The following is a 20,841-nucleotide window of genomic DNA, read 5'->3' as shown; positions in this document are numbered from 1 at the left end:
TTGAGGCTCAGAGATCTAAATTATCCATCCTCCCAAAATCCTTTGTTGAGATAAAAGTACTAAGTAGCTACTAGTTCATAGGCATTTATTTCATAACTGTGAGCTATCAATTTGTAACCTGCAATACTGAATACAAATGAATATTGGATACCTTAACAGTAAAAGAAGAGGGGTTCCTGATGTACAGCATATGGTAAATCCCTCATTAATATATATAATGCATCCGTTAGTATTCTACAATACCGCCTACGTTCCTGATAAGAAAACATATTACACAGCTAATGTTTAGTTTTCAGATTTGTCTGCTTTCAAATGCATGTTTATTTTCTAAAATTAGATCCCTGTTCTGAAGCAGGTTTACGTAGGAAGCATATAAATAATAGAAACAAAGCCATAACTTATCTGTATACTTATCAACTACAAATTAATAAGATCACTCTAAACACTGTTAAGGGCATTGCCTACCAGCGAGATGGAATCAGCTTCTCTGAAAAGGAGTTATTCATTTTATTACAAAAAATTAAGTATTAAGGCCCGTTATCTGGGTAGCCTGAGGTGAAGTTTAGCACAGCGCATCTTAAATGATGGCCGGTGGAGGGAGGTGAATTCACAATGACACAGGAGGAGAGCAGTTGTGACAAGGCCCAGATTCAAAGCGAGCAGCTCCAGAGAAATAAAAAGGCAAGTGCTTCCTTACAACATTTCAGGCTTTTACTGTTAACCACCTCAGGACTAATATACCAAGCAAACTCAGCCCTAGCACAAAAATTCCAGCTCAACACAACAGCCTACACGTCACTGAGAGTGGAACCACTCATTACACAGTAGCACATTGGAGTGCATGGGCTCTCCCACCCCTTGCTGTGCCCCTGGGGAGTACCCCAAGGGTTCAGATCCATGCTAGAGCAGGGTCAGTTTGCCTGATATCTTCAGCCGTGGTCATTTACTGCTTTAGTGTGAAAAAAAGCCTCTAGCTCTGGCCAGCCTCCGGGAAGGGAGCTGTGCTAGGAATACACTTGTTTCCATTTGGGATCTCCAGCAAGTAAGTTTTAGCCTCACACAGGAGATTATAGGAGAACTGTTTGGTTCCTGCTGCAGTCCTCTTACTCAGAGCAATCCCAGATGCACTGTTATCTTCTGAGTAACACTCACAGTATGCGTGCGCTATTCTCCCGTAAGAAAATTGGATTCCCTGATGGTTTTTTTCAGCAAGGAAATATGAAATTGAGACCTGCCTTTGCTCGTTTCGGTGAGTATGATAAACCAAAATCACAGCTGCAACTAAAAAAAATAAAACTTTGGAGCTGCCAAATATGATTCAATAAACAAATCAGGCGCAGTTGACTTCAGGTCCCATCTCCACCCAAGTGCCAGCAGGAAAACGTGACCTGAACTGACTCTGTAATTACAGTCTTTTCAAAGGTCTCACTGAACCACATCTAAACCAGAGATTCTCAACCACCTCCCCTTCCCCCAGCACCACATTTAAACCAGCAAAGCATCTCTTAGAAGATAATACAACGAATAAACCCAAATCTATAAGGTCTGCTTTTTCTTCCTCTGATGTATTCCTTTTTCAATTAATTCCCAACTACAAAGACTCAAAACTCTAACAGCTTCGCTACTTGCAAGGCATAGTTGGTTTCAAGCTGTAACTTTTCTTAGTGTCATTAAGACCTTTACACATTTACAGTGTTCTTTACATACATTATAGAAGATAAATGTGCTATATTCTTTGAGTAAGGAAACTGCAGTAGTTCATGAAAGAGGATTTGTTTTCAACTGCTGAGGCATTAAGACCTACTGATTATTTCAACTACCCAATATATGCAGCTATATTTAACTTACATTCTGGGTTTTAACTTTGCAAAAGAAAATGTGTCCACTGTAATAAATGTATTTTGATAATGCACCATGTTGTTTGTGTTATGCAACATCCCATACGTTCTCAATTAAGGCAATGATAGGGCTTGGAAGCTTCCAACCTCCAGCGTCCAGTGTCAAACAGATTGTCTGCAACAGTCACTCCATGGGAAAAGGTGAAATACAACACATCAAGGCAGGAGCACTGGGCTGGTTTTCTCATTTCAGCCTTTACTTCCCAAGTGAACTTGGACAAGTCGCTTCAACTCCAGGTACCTCACTCTTCCCACCTGTAAAATGGGAGAGTACTGACATTCACCCACCTCACAGGGGTGTTGTGAGGACTAGTTCACGTTTATGGACTGCTTCCACATCTACTGTTGAAAAGCACTGTGTTGTATTATAAACCATTGTTAAAATGATGACAAGATTTAAAAATGACGTTGGCATTACAGCTGATAAAAATGTAAGTACCTTTTGAAATCATGCAGATCTTTCTCCATTGTATAAACTTCCTTCTTTAACCTGTGAAGTTTTCTGCTACAACAGGCCCCATGCTGGTATCCTCCCTCCCTCATCTGTTTTTGCCCAGCTCAATGAGAATTTGGTCAAACACTACTAGCCAGAGTACCACTGGGGGCTCCAGGAATGATTGCTTTAGAGGTAACCAGACCTGTGAGAGCAGTGCGTTCGTCTCTCCCAATGCTTTGTATATGCTAGGAAGAGCCACCGTGGCATACCACATTGCCTAACACAGGGCTATAACATCTGAGCTGCCTTGGGAAATCCTTCAGAAGAGCCCATATTTCCCATCTGGAATTGTATCTGCCAGCCTTTCACAGACATCTCAGATAAAACCACTCCGTGTTTAAGGCAGCTGCAGACACGTAGGTTTATGTAATGCTACTGCAGCACCTGGGTGGGAGCTGGGTCCCACAGGCAGATCTTTATTCCTTACTTTGTTCTCACTGAAGTCCACAATCAGTTTCTGAAAATTGCTTCAAGCCTGACAGAGAGCCATCTTAACCTTCAAAAACTTCAGTGAAGCATATGGCTTTCCCTTGCACAACCAGCATTTCAGCAGCATGCCCCATGGGCTGCTCACAGGCCTTTTACCGACACTGCATTTCCTCACTGATCGCTTCCGAATTCTCTTCTCCTGCCCGCTGAACTCCTGTTCACACCCGATTTACACTTTCAAGACATCATCGCTCCACTGAAGTGGCAGTTTTGAACACTGCATGCAAATTGCTACCATCTAGCATTGCTGCTCCCTTCTTCTCGCTGTGCCATGACATACAGAGCAGCGGTGTGATACTGCATGCTTCTCTTCACGCCTAGATTTGGGAAAACCTCAGATGGGGATGGGATCATGTTGGCCATATGATGCTGCTGTCCTTTGCTTCTCTGTCCCCACTGAGGAGCAAAGAGCAGGCCAGAGGTAGCCCTAGGGCATCCATCCCTGCAGCACCTCTGAATCTCTGCAACTCACTTTCTGAGACTATGTTTATACAAACGTGTCCCATTATGACTTGTTGGCTACTGCCAAAAATGGAAATCCTATGGAAGATATTGGAAATCTCCCTGAAATGTGTACTCTGCCAGCTAAGCCATGCTCTTCCAGGCAGGTGTAACTTGAAGAGTTGGGCCAACAGGTTGTTAACTGTAGGCATACCCTGCCAGACTAGATATGCTGCTGTAAGACGGTCATCAGAACAGGGCTGCCTGGTGTTCAGACACATGCACGTGAGAATCTGTTGAAATCACTTCTGTTCTTAACTTCTGCTGACATGAAATGTTTTACTTTATTGCTGTACCTAACTTTAATTATAGACATACTTTATATAAATGTATGTACGCATACAGTTCTGTATATGTTGTATATACTTACATAGCTTTTTAATACTAACTCTAGTCAAAATTTAGAGTCTTTTCAAATGCAGTATTGCAATGAATGTCATCACAATAATGACATTGTGCTTCCTCCTTCATTGCACAGATCCTTTTTTAGACCAACTTTGACTTTAGATACAAGTGAAACAACCCCACAATACGCAATGATTTTTAAGCAAGTGACCTTTTGGGACAAATATTTAACAAGCTATTTGTTTCAGTTTTAAAGATAAAGAAAGACTGTTTCTCATATGTTGAGATATAAACACACACACACAAATTTCAGTAATACAATGCATTGAAAAACCACAGGGTGTGATGATCGGGACATATCATGGAAAGAAATTAACTACTAACTCTGTCTTCCAGAAACTAATTAAGGGAATGTATTTTGCAATAATACAGATCTAGTGAACAGGCCTCTAATGTCTAGGCTTAGAGATGTAAGCCAGGCACTCCTGTATTATGTATGTGTGATTTTCATAGATAGCCTGCTGTAAAGTGTGCCCTGTTAGTGCATCTTTCAGGCTCAAAGACACTTGCCTTGTTAATATTTCATTTAGTACATACTGTAGAGTCTCATTTATATTACTTCTATAATTAATGGTGATAGCTTAGGCACTGCCTTTACAAGGAGAGATCCCTGTATGTTGGTCGATGGATAATGAGAAACAATAGATATTTCATTCACCAGCAGCTTGTTGCTAGTTAGTAGGAAATTATCGTGTGTACTGTTGCTTTAATTGCCAGGGTAAATAATGCTGCCGCTGTGTTAGTGAACATTTTAAAGCACTTGATGCAAATAGACTAGAAACAAAACAAAACAAAAAATTACCTTTATTATGCTACACCTTAGCATAGGAAGTTAAAAAAGGTCTTCAAACATTTGCGTTCTATCATGCAAATATATCTTAATATGCATGTGCTGACTATTCAACTACTGTATTTTAGGAAATACAATTATGCTGCCTTTCTCTTCTCCTATGTAGACTGTAAATAACTGTAGATCTTTCTCTTGTTTTCCTATGTAAATATATGTAAATACTAACAAGCTATGCATGCTGATATTCTAGGCAATTTCAGGTACTTTTATAATCTGAAGGCATGTACTTGAACTGGTTTGTTAAAAAAAAATCACTTCTCTCAAACCCTTTAAAGCTCATTAGAAATTAAAGATTTCTTACTAGACTGGTTCATTTTATCTCAGTTGCTTTTTCTCTTTCTTTTTTTTTTTTTTTTCCCTACCTTCTCAGCGCTGCCTCTCAAGACCTGCTCTCAGGGATGCACACTTAGGGCTGTTTTCTCCCATCTCAGGATGTGAATCCCTCGCCTGCCAAGGATGGGCTCCATTCAGACCCAACACCACCCCTGTTGATAAACCTTGGTGGTGGCTTACCGGCTATCTACAGGGGAGAAGCCTATCTCCTTTGCTCCCATCTCTCCTTCTCCATGTTGTTTTCCATTCCCTTTTCTCAGCCTTTAATCCATCAAGGAAAGAACTAACGCGGGCACTGAGTTTGGGGGCAGATCCATCTCTTTGGCCATCTCTTTGCTCTGGCTGCCCACAGTCCAGCCACTGCTCAGACACGTCTTTCTGTTTGAACACCCTCTTTATGTTTCTTTTCTAGCGTGCTTATGACTTTGACAGAGTGCAAAAATAATTTGATAAATAGTTTGATAAATTTCCCCATCTCTTCCCTTCAGCACTGTAACACTGTTTTGGGGAGTCCTTTCAATTGAAGGAGTGTGAACAAAAACAAAATTACCTGAGCTTATAAATCAAGTCATCTCCTGCCTACAAACTAGGCAGAAAGGTTTCAGTTTAGCACTTTTTCCTACTTTTTGTTTTTGTTGTTCTTGCACTAAATGAACATTCCTGTGTAGAAATAGATAAGAAGAAAAAAAAGGAGATGTGTTTATCCCCCACTATGGTAAGGTAAAAAAAAAAATCCCCTCCACATTACCTCTGGAAACTAAATGCAGTGACAACTTTCTAATCGAAAGAAAACAGCTCTCATGTTTGAAGAGGCTTTTTCCAGAGGAGATGTAGATGAATAAACACATTAATTGACCGGATCTTCATGACTTTTTAAGTTCTCAGACTTAACTCGATGTCTCAGGAAGATCTCTCTCCAGTCCTTGAAGACTCTTTTAAGATGAATGCTTAAAAAGCCGGGATGACATGGGCATTATGTTCGAGTGCAAGCTGTACTATTCTTTAATAGAGGGCGTAGAAATGGTTCATAGGATTATTATCTTTCTACAGACAAAACCCATTACCTTCACACTAGGAGGGAAAAGCTAGTTTTTAACTTATATAAAATGGAATCAATTATCAATATCTTTGCACGGTTTCCTGGCTCTGCTGGAGAGCGGCGGCGGTGGAGCGCCTCTGTTACATCGCAGCGGTGCTGAGCACAGAGCGATTTGCAGAAGGGCTCCTCCCGGTGCAGGCGCAGCCTCCTTGTCACACCTCTCCTTTAGTACCATCACATCTGCAGAAGCAAAAAATTAGTGGCGATGATTTGTATGCAGGGCTTCCACCCTGAATGTCACAGGAGGAGACGGGAATCGCGCTTTCAGGCTCTTCTCGTGGCTACTGTGACTTTAAAGTTCTTCCCAGTAAAGAGTGAACAGGTGAATAAAAAGCAGCCAGCAATGCAAAGCCAAAGGCAGTGGCAAACAGCAGCACGGGTCAGAGCATCCATGCAGCATGCAGTCTGGTTGTGGAGAAAAGCGTGCCTCCGCCACACAGCCCTACCTATCCAACCTCTGAATAACCCTCTCGTTGGCCACACAGGTGGCTATTCATGGATCGTTATGAGGAAAGGAAAGAATCCACACACCCCCTTACTTCTTCAACAAATACAATCCTTCCTTCTTTCTCCATACAACATCTAGTCTACTCCAACTCTGTATTCCTCAGCAGAGGGATTGCTGAGCCATACCCACAGCTATTTCGCAGCCACATGCAAACTCATATGCACGTTCAGATGCAGTGTTTGCAGTATATATGTAATACTGGTAATGGTGCTTGGGAAGGAAATGTTCATTATTAAACTCTTATCTGTTTATCTCCTTCATGAGATCTGCTTCTACAAAGCTCATAATGATAAATGACACATTTGCAAATTATCTTCTGAGTGCTGATGAGAAATCAGCAACCTGCGAGTTACCATGACTTTGAATGAGTACACTCCACTGCAAGTCTCGTTTGCCGAGATGCCTGCCAAATGAGTGCATTAGTATATTAGGAGTCTAATAAATTGACTAACAAGCATTTGATGAAAAATAGCTGTACCATCCATTACATTTTCATCACAGCCAACAAGGCTACCAGGTTTGGGAACGTGCAGGCACGGCTGCTGAGAACGGAGATGCTCCCACTGTTTTCCTACCAGGGAAGGATCAGGGGGACACTGCCATTGTTCAAGCATCTGAGGCTACTTTCACATTTGCAGTCTGAAAACTTCTAGCTTGTTAATCAGGATCACAAACGTGAGGCTAAAGGACCAAAAAGGCTTTGGCCACACTCACGTTCTGCAGGTAGGCACTGCATTACTTAACATTGTGCAATCAAATTAGTTTCAGGAGTGACTCAGAGTCCTGCTTCTAATTCAAGGTACTAGTGGAAAAACTATAAGGAAGGAAAGAAAATGTCTTTCACACAGCCCTTAACCTGTGTTGTCCAGCACAAGACACCCAGTTTCTAGCGTGATAAAAATTGATGATCCCTCCCTGCCCAGGAAGCACCCAGCATTTACACCCATAGGACTCGCAGCCTCACAGCAGGGAGACTGGAAGCACTGCCCTGCCAGCAGCCCAAGGTTTGGCTGCTGTTCCCATACGAGGCACAGAGGCTCAGTGGGTGCTCCCACAGCTCCGGTGCATAACAGATCACAGCTACGTGCTCGCCTGGCAGAGTCCATGTGAGTAAATTATATATTTTCAGGTTAATTAATTCTAGTAAGAGCAATATACCCTTACACTTGAGTTTCAGAAATCTTCTGCACGCTGCTTAATTTGTTTAAAGTGGAGAGGAACCCAATTCATTACAAACGCACATTTATCGTCTGCTGACAAATCCCAGCAAACACTTTAAAGCTACGCACGTGCAATAAAAGCTGCTTCTGTATCTTCCAGAAATGCACTTCTGCTTTTACCTGACACATTTGCAAGATTCCCCCAACTCTGTCAACAGTGGCTCTCCAGTTTTGTTTAGCTTATCATCAACAGACCCTGCTTTTGTGAGTGGACAAGTCATTTGAGTGTGCACCACAGTTATAATGGCCTGACTGACAGCTCAGCCAGATAAACACGGGAGAATAACAGACGTAGGAACAATCTGGGTATTCATTTTGTCCGTTCAACCGGGTTGAAAGGATTTGCCAGCCAAGGGCACAACACTTCAGGCTAATTTGCTCAGCCAAAGCACTGCCAGAGCGTAAGGCTGCAAGCAGATGACTGATGCTGGGGAGATCAGCGTTCCTGGCTGAGGTACTTATTATTCACCTCTGCCTCATGGGAAATGAAAGCACTATTTATTCAAAGCATCCATTTGAAAGAGAAAAACATATAGAAATGAACTTTCTTACAAAACTTGAACCCTTCTCATTGCTTCCTTGCTTCTGCATAAATTCCATCTTGTTGTGTCCATAGCATTCTGTACACTGCAGCAGTTCTCCTTCCGCGTTTCCTCCTCTCCCCTATGTCTGCTCCTCTCTTCATTTCTGCATACTAGCCATAGCCTCATCTCCTGCTCCACATGTTTTTGTTCCTGTGTCTGACACCAAGCGCCTTCCCTTCACTGTTCATCTCCCATTTTAATGCTTTAGCCCACTCAGCTACTAAGTACACAGTGGTACTTAGGGACATGGTTTAGTGGACAGTATTGGTTACCACCAGGTGGACAGTTGGACTAAATGACCTTAGAAGTCTTTTCCAGCCTTAATGATTCTAAGATCTTGGAGGCTGACAGTATCTCACATTTCAGTCGGTGCTCCCATCTGCTCCCTCGTGCAGAAAGCACTCTTCAGTGGCCATCATAGCCCCTTGCACGTTCTAGCAGTGCCACATCCAACACCACAACCGAGCAAGGCAGGTTGGCAAATTATGCTGCTGTGCTTGTTAAGGAAAGCTGTCTCCCTGCTCTCTTGCACACTGTAAGCACACTGAGTTTAGAGTGACAGAGCCACCAGTCCCTCTGCTAACCACGTTAAAAGAAATGATGGGTAGAACAGCCAAGCTGGTACTAAGAAAAGGTAAATGCTGTTCTGACACATTGCCTCGAGCAAGCAAACAAAATAATAATAGCTTACAGGAAACGCTTGCAAGTTTGCTTCCACTAATGGAGATCCACTTTCCAGCCTGCTCAGTTTTTAAGTCATTTTGTCCAAGACTGACTTCAACAACTCTCCTCTCCTACCCAACAGCAAAAGCAAAAGCTGACAGCGGTAGCAGCAGCACACTAGGAGCTGTGGCACAGCCCATGGAGGTGCCAGGTAGTGTGGACGGGCTGGGAACAGCATGCAGACCAGCCTGAGAGCCATCACGGGAGGAATGCAAAGTGCACCTGACACTTCTTTTGATCTACTCCTAAGAAGCATTAAATGGCACATTAATGTGCTGCTGTGGTACGTGTTCATTGTGATAGCTGGAGACATAACTGAGCCTTGCACAAAAGTCTAATTGGGGAGAAGAATAAACTTATTGTTTTGTCTCCTGGACACGCATCCTGGAGCATAGGCAGAGCTGACATTTGCACGAAGTGTACTGCTGTTTTGCATTTTAAACCCATGCAAGTTAAATGGAGACTGAATGATCACTTTGAATATTCTTGGTAAATCAGTCCATGTGCAGCACTAATTCTAGGCATGCAGTAACTGGCATTGCCCGGCAGCAGGTAATCTTCCTCTAATCCTACTGAAATTTAAATAATCATATTGCATATATGTGACATATGTGTACACATACACATATCTATCTAAATTGCTCACTCAAAATATCAAGTAAATGGTACTAAGGCATCTGAGCATACATCTCCTGCAGCTCTTACATGCAGTTGTTTCTTATTGCTCACCGAGATCCTCACATACAAATCATATTCACATTTACTAACGGTTTTTGTGCACCGAGCAAATGATACTTCTTGACCTCAACAGACTGTTAAGCACCTTTGCATCTCTCTGTGCCTTCAGCTGCCATTTTTCTTTGCTCTTTTAAGAGAATCACACAATGAACAAACTGCAACCAGCCAAGGTGCACGGAATAAACCATGCAATTCCATCCTTTTTTACAACATTTAAATAACACCAACACACCATTACAGCAGGTACCAACTCAGGCTTAAAGGAAGTCTCCTTCCAAGTCCACATATACCACTGAATCTTTCAAATCCACTTTGTGACTTTTCCTATTCGAGCTTTTGGACACCCATTTTTTTTCTTGATAACACATTATTTTCTTCTTATAAAGAATAATCACCACCACAAAGATGAAATATAGTTTTTCTTCGGTCTAATTCTTCAACTGATGTTCAGGACGGTTTCTGATGAACCCATCTTAAACAGTGGGAAAAGAAGGAATTACAGTGCAACTTTAATAATTTTTGTCCTACATGAAAAAATGCGAAACAGAAAACAAAGAGAAAATGCCACTCCAGGATTTCAGTTAGCGCAGTTAGGGTTTGATAGGCCTTCCTCTTAAATTATTGCCTTACTCAGACCCTAACGAAGCAACTGATCTTGGAAAGTTTGCAAATCTCCTGCGATCTCCTGTAGTAAGAATGGAAATGCATCTGGCTTCCCAGCAAACACGTAGAAGATTCTTCTCACTCACAGTACCAGCCAGTTGACTCTATCTCAGTAATTTTCTATTTGCTTCATCCAAATAACAATGATGGTCAGTAACAAGATCTCTATCCCATTTTGCCACAATGCCATGTACTTCTAGGAGAACAGTCTTTTGACAATAAATTTCTATTAAAGTTCAATGTGCTCTTAAGTGGCATAATCTTTTTCAGTTGGTGACATGTGAAATATATTTATGTTCTACCCAAATGCTGTATTGGAACTGCACTATTTAACACTCCTTACATACTTTTGATTGCTTTTTCCACCCTACTTAGGCTGCAGAAGAAAAATCACTCAGAGGCATAAATGATACATACCTAAAGGATTTTTAACTCTTTCTAAGCCCAAAAGCAAATTTACTGCAAAATAATGAACTTAAGTGACCCCTGCTGACTTCTCAAGGAATGACATTCCATAGGGAGTCCCATCTAAAAAAAATTCAGATACAAAAATCAGTCTGTTCTTCAGATTGTTACTGGTCATCTGAAACGCTCCTTTAGTCTACAGTTTGGGATGATCCATCTCAAAATCAAAAAGGATAACCGGTCAGATTCACACCCATGCAAGAGACACGCAGTTAATTTGTTGTTGTTGTTGTTTTTCAGGACTATTATCAGTTAAGCATCACTGGAATATGAAAACAATATATTTGCCTACATATCTCTCTGGTGCCATCTGGCCTTCTGTATGATGAAAGGGGCAAATAAGAGGTGGCAGTGCTTCATGTCAGATAGGCTGCCACTGCCTTGTTTAATCACTCTGAATGGACTGATGCTCAAGCCCAACTTGCACTGGCCTACCAGAGGGCTGCTGAGAGCTACTTCTAAACTATCACCTCAATCCATCTATCAACAACACTGTAGCATCCCCTTAAACTTGAAGTAAGAGAAGTGGTCTTCTCAATTTAAATATAATATTAAATACAGTTGACAAGAACTCTCAACCCCCCCCCCCCCCCCCCCCCCCCACCTTTTCTCTCAAAGTTTGACAGTCTGATCTCACTGAAGTCAGTGACAGCTTTGCAATTAACTTGAGTAGACTCAACATTACAGCTATAGTGGTCAAGATGGAATAAACACAACTGGAATACTCTCAAAGTCACTGAAGCCCTAAAATCCTATTAGGTTATAGAGGTATCTTAATACTTGAGAGACACTCGTATCTGCTGAGGCTCAGGCATTTAATACAAACCCAGGAAGTGTCTAAATGAGGTGGCAGCACTGCTATTGTGCTCGTTAAATGCTTAAACACATGAGTTAGGCTTTCAGCAGAAATCATGCTGTTAGGTCCAGTTGACCATAGCACAAACTAGCTCAGGACATGTACTCCAAACAAAAGAACTGCAAGTTCAGATGACCTCATTTGCAGTAGGGTTATAACCAGTTGGTGCAACTTATGCATCTACCACTTGAGCTTGTGGTGATGTATACTGAAAAAGTATTTTAATTTAGAAGTTAAAAAAAAAAAAAGGTATAACATTCCCTTTTGAATTCATTTTCTGTGTTGGCACTTGCATAAGTCAAAATACTATACATGTTAAAAATAATGGGAGAACGTGTCATAAGATGTATAAAACTATCCATTCATAGGCATATGCTACGAATGGTTTAAGTGCATTCAGGTATTCTTATAAACTGCAGCAGCAGACAAGCTTTCCTTAATTTTTCTTAGGCTAGGTGTTAGTGCAAGTTACAAGCAAGAATTTAGCACATCCATTCAAATTATACCTAAAGCACTAAATCCAGCACAGCAGTAATTTTCTAGTCTTTCATACTTCCCAACTTAATGAAAAGAGACATTAGTGTCCCAACCATAGATTAATTAGATGGAATCATTAAGAGTTATTTCACAGACATCTTTTGCTAATACATATATTATCATTGAATGCGACCAACCCTGCTTGGAAGGTTAATGTTATTTTGGAAGAATATTTACAGTATCAGTGATAGAAAACCCAATACCTAAAAAAATATTTTCCACCTGCAGCTATCTGTCATCCATCCCACACAAGCTTTGAAAGCTTTCCACTATCTGTCAAAACATGGCTTTTGATGCAATAAAGACTATAATTATTGAGCATTTACGAGAAATAATATTTTCCCTCTGGTACGTGTTATAACGGTTGTTAACATGCAAGTATGAATACTAATGCTCCAAGCCCACCTATACTCTTCAAAAATGATGATTTTTTTTTTTTTTTGAATACTGATATAAAGGAAAGTATAATAAAAGAGCAAGATAAGACTGAATACAGGTCTCGAAAAGTAAATGTCAATCAGAATAAGGTTTTCAGAGACATAAGAAGTTGATTTGAAGTAGAGTTTGGAAATAAAGCTGGCAATTAGATCCCTGGATATAAACAGAACTTCTTTTGTGCTGGAAAAAAAAAAAAAAGAGCCCTTTGCAACCAAAATACGAGGCTACAAGATGCGTGAAGGAAACAATACTGAGTGTGCATCAAAACAATTCTGCAGATGCCATGCTAGCAGATGGCTTAAGCCGGCTGAATTACTGTATAAACATTTAACTGAAAGTTTGATTTTCTAAGTGTGGAAATTATACCAAACAAAAAGAAAATGATTCTAAGAAGCACTTAAATTAGTAATTTGTAATTTTCTTTGCTAAGTTGGCATAGCTCTGTTACTTTGCAAGAGTCCTTTGAAGAGGGAATTCTGGAAATCTCTGAAAGAAATTGCACGCCGTAAAAGGGAGCTCATCCAAACACAAAAATGAAGCAAGACACTTAAAGGTAAATATATACCTTCCCACTGCTGTTGCAGCTAGAAGCCGTTCCAACTGCAAGTTAATAAAAATCAAAACCCCTCCCCACTCTCCATTTCCTCCCTCTCGTGCAGATAACAAAGGCTGAGGCTCTGTTTATATCTCAGTAGCTTCCACAGCAGCCCTTGGTGTGTTGTGGGGGCCCAGTTGTAATACACAGGCAGGAAGGGCACAGAGAAAGGCAATTTGTGCAAAGGTGCCTTCAACAAACACCACTCGGGAGGCGGAAAGAGAAAAATATACAGGAAAAGAGAAAAAAAATAATGCAGAAATAATATGGCTTCTTGCAACATTGTACAGACTGGATTAAATGAAGCACTGCTGTTGAATTGATGGCTTTGGGCTGCATGTCTATGGTTTTGCAAAGCAGAAGCCTGACAATGGTCACAAGGTCTTGCCCTGCTCTACTGAATGCTGAAGCAACCTATCCTCAGCCTTGCTCAGGAGAGTGACAGTTTTACTTCTGGCTGTATGGGTGTGTGGTTGGGCCCCAAAAGGCTCCAGCACTGTGACAACACCAAAATGGACTCTTCAAACGCTGTGCTACAGCAGCACCGCCAGTATGAGTCTGCGCAACATCCTCTTTGGGCTACTCCATAGCAAACATACACACTACTCTGCTTATGCTGCAAAGACTTAGACTTCATCACCCCACCTCATAAGGATAACTGCTTTTCAATTCCTTATTTACTATGATATAAGCCATTGCTTGCTATTTCAGAATCAAGATGGCAATTATGCTAGGTGCAGATAGTTCTAATGAAAGTGTAAGTTGAGTCCACACTTCAAATTCTCCATTTGGTATAATGATCAAGAAGGGCTAATAACTTCTCCTTTGAGCAATTTCACTGTGCTGGGGACAAAATAAACTATCACCTGACTTATGTCCTAATACAGAGCAATTTCTTGCAACCTCTTAATCTTTATTTTTACACTTTCTCTTCCATTTCATTCCCTTGTCCGTAACTTCCTTCCTTCTAGTTCCATTCCAAATCAACCACATTCCTGCTTCCCAACACAGAGATTCTGGAATCCATGTAAGAATCATCACAGTAGCTAGCATACACCTCATCCTGTTGAATAGCACTTTCAAGTCCTACGATCAAAAGCATTTTCTCTCTACTTTATACCTGATGCTGATCTCAGAGAGGCCAAAGCGAAAACCCTTCTTTGACTGCAGCCCATAGATAGCTCTGGGTTCTGAGGATGAATGATTTAATTAATTAAACAGTCAGATTTCCATTCTCATTGACATTAAATAACTTTCCTGGGCATTTTTTTTTTTTTAACATGCTGATGTATTGGAAAAGTTTTGTTCTTGGTTGCTTGTTAAGTATCATGGGACATTCTGGGCTTGTTTAGCTTGGAGAAGAGAAGGCTTCAGGGAGAATCATAGAATGGCCTGGGTTGAAAAGGACCACAATGATCATCTAGTTTCAACCCTCCTGCTATGTGCAGGGTTGCCAATCAGCAGACCAGGCTGCCCAGAGCCACATCCAGCCTGGCCCTGAATGCCTCCAGGGATGGGGCATCCACAGCCTCCTTGGGCAACCTGTTCAGTGTGTCACCGCTCTCTGAGTGAAAAACTCCCTCCTAATATTTAACCTAAACCTCCCCTGTCTCAGTTTAAAACCATTCCCCCTTGTCCTATCACTACCCATCCTTGCAAATAGCCATTTATATGCTCCCTTCAAGTATTGGAAGGCCACAATTAGGTCTCCCTGGAGCCTTCTCTTTTCCAAGCTAAACGAGCCCAGTTCCCTCAACCTTTCTTCATAGGAGAGGTGCTCCAGCCCCAGAGACCTCACTGCATCCTTCCAGCACTTGAAGGGAAGCAAGCTTACAAGCAGGAGGGTGGCCAACTTTTTACATGGTCTAATAGAGATAGAATGGGGGAAATGGCTTAAAATTATAAGAGGGGAAATTTAGATTAGATGTTAGGAAGAAATTCTTCACTCAGAGGGCTTTGAGATGACAGAGGTTGATGTTTCTCCCACCACTGATGGAGTGGAATTACATTATGATACCCCATAGTTCAGCTTCTCCAGGGAAATTTTCCAATGTCACCACCATCAGGGAGCCCATCCTTCCTACAAGAAAGGTGTGCAAAGACAACGAACCAGAGCAGGACAATGGCACACAGGGAGTGCTCCGATGAGCTGGGAGCAGCAGGGCTGGGCAAGCATCACCCACACGCAGCTGTGCAGCTCTCCCTACACCGAAGCACCAGCACTGAGCTTCCTGACGTGCGGGCTCGGAGGTAGCACATACGGGAACAGATACGAGAGTAACCACAGGCTTATGTGCAATGACACCAACGTCATTTACATGTCACGTATGCTTAGAACTCTCCCTTGGCAATGGAGGGCACTGAAATCCTGTTGTACAAGGTGTATTGCCTGTGACAACTGAAATTACAAGCAACACTGCTAAACTATGCTTTGACAAGCTTCTGTAATTCATACTACTGGCAAAGTTTTACAGAAAAGACATGCATGAATTTTATCATATGAACATCCAGCACAGAAAACAAAGCCCCTATGCTTCCGAACAGTCCAGGCCTTGGTTTAACAAGACCAATAGATGCTGGTTACACAGTGCAGGCAATCCTAGCTTGTGTTGGTTTGCTGCCCACGCTCAGCTGAGTCATCCTAGCGGCTTTGCATGAGTAAATGCTTACCAACATGAGGACTGCAATGAATCCCTCCCCAGTTTGAGGCTTAAATTCAACTTATTCTGAAACCAACAACTACGACAGCGTGGGAGAAAACAGGATGCATACCCCTCTGCCTTTTGTACAGTGAGAGATAAGGGCGGATAGCTAAGTATGATGAAATGATGTATGATTCTCATTAAGAAACGTGACAAGAGCAGCAGACTTTTTAAAAGTCTATTGGAAAGATGACAAAGCCTTGACCCAGATAAAAATTAGCTAGTTCTGAGAAGGAAGACTTTTCCCATCAGTAAGTTATGGATGGGACATCCTCCTAAGTGCACCCGAGTTTCTTTGGGGTGAGGGACCGGTGTCATCCACCTGCTCAATATCAGCCTCCTTGGGCATCCTAATGTCTACTGGATGTTTAAGTTTAATGCTGCCATGGAACTAGGTGCTAAGAAGGGTATATTTCCCGAATAGTTAGGCTGGTTGAGATCACTTTGGGCAGCAAAATCTGATCACATAAGTACGTTCAGGAATCCTTTATTGGCTGATTCCATGTCAGGTAGGGCTGTTAGCACGGCAGCCCCATGTCTTGCTGCTCATCATTATCTGTCTGCAAGGTTACCACCTTCCACTATCTGCAGTCTCAGCTGCTCACCTAATCACTCCAGACTTGTTTCAGTTAAAGACTGCCTTAGCAGAGACCTATTATTTAAGCTGCTGAAGACACCAGGCTTATTTTGCAAGAGCTATGTTAGGGATTGATCACGCAGACAAGGGTGGCAGCAGTTCTGTCAGAGTCACCGTGACGTGCAGCTTGACGTGAGCCAGGGGCAAGAAACTTGGGCAGCCACAGCCAGACGACGAGGCATGAACATCGCCTGAGAGCCTGCTCAGCTATGTCTGCTATGTTAATGACAACATCCAAAAATCACCCTGGTGGGAATGAGCCCGTGTGGAAGCAATGGGAAGTTAAAACAATAGCAGCAAAATTCCTGATTCCAAAAAGGCAACATAAAGGAGCTGCAGAATGGAGTGCTGCTGCAGCAAAAAAAAATTGTAAAAAGGTTGGACAAACTGCCACATTTAAGACCTCTTGAAGTAAGTTGATGTCTGATCCTCAGTACTCCCAAATTATCAAGTGCTCATGCTGTCCACACTACAAAAACAACACACAGCGTTGTGTGGAAGTGAAGGAACTTCAGAAGGTGACAACAGGTCATTTTCTGTGCTTATTGGCTTGGGCTGGAAGAGCACGAACAAAGTTCAGACTGCTCCAAAGCCCGTAACTCACTCAAAGAGTCAATTGAAGCCATGGCAGAAATATCATCAGCTTGTGTGGTTTCTGGGTGAGCTGAAGCTGCATGGTTTGAAGTTGATTTCTCTTCCTTTCAAATAAAATAGCTTGTGAATTGATTAGAGGTAATAGAATTATTGGATGTTAGCAAGGAAGGGGATTTAAGGAAGATGTAACAACACCATCAAAGCTTTGTTGGGATGCTTTTATTAGCCTGAATCAGCTTAGAGCAGTCCTGACACTAAAAGGTTAGAGGGAGTCTGTTACAGGCTTGCCTATGGGATGAATGCATAACAAAATCCTTCCGTAAGGGGAAAAAAAAAAAGAAAAGAAAAGAAAAAAAACCACCAGAGACACGCACCAAAAAAGAACGACAAGTACAGTACTTTAACAGGGAAAATTTCCTCAGAAAGGAAGCAAGCAATGAGGCTAGGAGAGGAATAAATGGTGTAGAAATGACAATCGCTCTTCAGTCAGGGCCCATGACTGCACTCACTGCTGATAAGATCCAGCATGTGTCAGTTGTCAAGTGTCTCTTGTCACACTTCAATGTGAACTTTACAGCGAAAGGGGGACAAGAGGCAGTGAAGGGGAAAATGGCACGGCTCAGAAGGACTTGTGCACTCAGTGTGAAGCCATTTCAATTTTATATTCTAAAGGACTTTGTAGGTGATCCCATGAATGCAATTATTCGCACCTAACAAAAGCAACATATGCTAAGACAATTAAAAGATTTTATTATATATCTATTCATTGTATTTAGTTTTCGACGGCAGATAAACCTAATTTGATACAAGATGTTTGCAAGGCAGAAAGCAGAAATAATCGTGGTCTGTATCTCTAAGAATGTTAGTGATTAATTATATTCTTTATTTAAAAAGGTGAATTAATAGAACCTTCCTCTACTAATGACAATTTCACCTAGCAAATGAACAACCTAATTACAAAGTTCTCATTAAAACAGCATAACTTTTGACTTACAGCATCCAGTTTGGGTGAGTGCAGATTTAAGTGATTTTATTACCCATCAGGAATGTCTGTGTGCAGACATACTCCTGGAGAACACACACAAGTGCAAAAGATAAAGGATAAGCTCATGGGTGACGTTTCCTAGCAGACCTGAAGTGGAAGCACTGGTACATTCAGCCAGTGTGGAAGTGAGTATGTCGTGGGTAATTATGGCAAGATTTGCATATGACCGCAGTGACTCCCCTCATTGAGGCAAATGAAGGGTAAAAAGGGACTCTGCTACTGCGAGCCTACCAGAATTAAGCAGAAATCGAACACTTCATGCATAGCTAATATTATTGTGCCACCTAAAAATCTCCTATACAGAGCAAATAGCAGTTTTGGGTGGGCTCAACCCACCCCAGCTCCACAAGCCAGGAGTACCAAAGGCTGATACTGCACATGAAAAACTCACTGAGAGCTGTCCCTTTTTTTTTCTGTTGCCAAGCAAGCAGTGTCAGAAGATGGCCCCTGTTTGATGCTCTACTTGAAATGACAGTCATGGAGTGAAGATAAACTGCAGATGAAGTGCACTTGTTGCAGAATGAATTGTCAGTCCTCTTCCCAGTCTAAAACAGTCAAAGCAAGCATTTGCAAAGCACTACCAGTGGTACCACCCTTTCATGGCTGGTAGGCAGTTCTCTAAGCTCACGTGAAAAATAATGCAAAAATCCAGTGTCAGAGAAAAATAAGAGCAAAAGAAATGGGTGTCAGGGACAAGAAGGTAAAAGACATATAACTGCATTTCATTCCCTACAGTGTCCCGAGTCAGGTACAAGCTTGATCTGTATGCTGAGGCCATACAAAGATGAGCTTGCTGTTGAGAGGAAAAAAGATTGGGATTAAAAATATTTAGATCCTTAAAATAATTCCCCTCCACAGTTTAATCGTACAACACTTCATGTATAAATCCACCACAGAAATTCCTCTGATTACAGCTCATGGACGCACCAGTAAACTCATCAAACGTCATTCTCTTGACTCACCTTCAGCGAGAATAAGAAATGATGAAAGTGTCCAGACTCACATGTTTTTTAACCTCAAAAAAGTACCACAGTTGCTGAGCACAAGTTTATAAACACTCATCTAACTAATGATGTAGAACAGAGAAGCAAGTGGAAAGTGTACCTCAACACAACAACTTCAGCTACTTCCCCACCAGTACCTGAATACCTACAATGTGAAAATATCACCAAAAATCTAGCCAGCTTCAAACATGACTCCTTCATGACACAGATACTTAACAGCATCCTGCCATAGACACAGTTATAAGATACTTGTAAATCCCGTGTAACATGGGCACTTTGCCTGGCTGCTGGTACTGGGAGTTTATTGTGTTTAATCTCTGGACTCCAATGGGCTGTTTTCCCTTCCTGCCCCACAGAGACACTGCAGGGACCCCAGGGAACAAAGCCCCCCTCCATGCAATGGCAGAGGTCTTCACAGAATACCAAAAGCCAGATACTTCTTTTTGGAAGCATCTTAAACATACAAACTGAACTTCTAAACTTTATTTTATGTTATTTTCTGGATGCTAGCAGACTTTTTCCCCCTCTGTTATTAAAGACACAATCTTCCACCCTCCTCCCTTGTGGGAAAAGTCTCTTTATTAAAACCTGCATCATTACCCCCTTATCCCCCCCTCTGCTCACCATCAACTCACGGGCCTCTGTGCTTCCTTCATAAATAAAAAGGTACACATAGGTGCAAAAGCTTGACACAGAACATAGTGGGGAACACGCCGTAAAGGAAGCAAAAATCTCTCTGCGCATTGACCTTACACCGCGAACGTGCAATAGTAAAACTCTCTGGTATCCATGTTCCACCTAAGTCTTTGTCTGAATATAGATCTGGAAAGGAAACATGTGGATCTCTCATTATTTATACAAGTGAAATCTCTTTCACTTGGCACCTTTGTATGGTTATAAAGTGCATATGTGATATGCAAGGATAGAGGTCATACTGCTAGTAGGCAGGTTTAGTCACAGAGCTGTTGTGTGCAGCAATTTATCCTGTAAGCATTGTACAAAATTGAAAATATATATATATATATTCTTTAAATCACCTGATCTTGATGTTGGAAAGGTGCCAAGCCCATCTGAGGTCCAAATCTATATGTACATAAAAAAGCAGGAAGCAGTCTTAAAAGGAAATGCTAATTAGCTTCCTGGGATTTCGAATTTTAAAAGCTTCTGCGATTGAATTTATTTTAGCAATTCTTTCTTTAAGGAATGTGAAAATTGGCCCTACAGTTGAGACTTCAAACAAAACAGGATGAAGAAGCAGAATCCCCAGTAATACTGCTTATTGCGCTCGATATGATTATAGTCATACATTGAGGGCTGATCGATAAAAGAGAATTATACATCAGTGTAATGACTATAAAAGTAAAATGACTTCTGGTCAACTTTATCAAAATAATTAGAAAAGCTGGAGGAGTATTAGTAATATTAAATAAAGAACAACCAGCAGTTTGAGTAAGGGGACAG

The 20,841-nt window shown here is 41.5% G+C and overlaps 1 protein-coding gene across 1 annotated transcript in view; it reads right to left on the bottom strand.

Moving 5' to 3' along the window:
- The window catches only part of WWOX (WW domain containing oxidoreductase), a 472,878-nt gene that overhangs the window by 4,778 nt on the left and 447,259 nt on the right, over positions 1 to 20,841 (bottom strand). The gene's annotated exons all lie outside the window — the stretch shown is intronic.

Source organism: Gallus gallus, chromosome 11 (genome assembly GCF_016699485.2).
Source record: "Gallus gallus isolate bGalGal1 chromosome 11, bGalGal1.mat.broiler.GRCg7b, whole genome shotgun sequence".
Lineage (NCBI taxonomy): Eukaryota > Metazoa > Chordata > Aves > Galliformes > Phasianidae > Gallus > Gallus gallus.
Note: the sequence above shows the minus strand (reverse complement) of the source record. Positions and strands in the feature narration are given on the sequence as shown.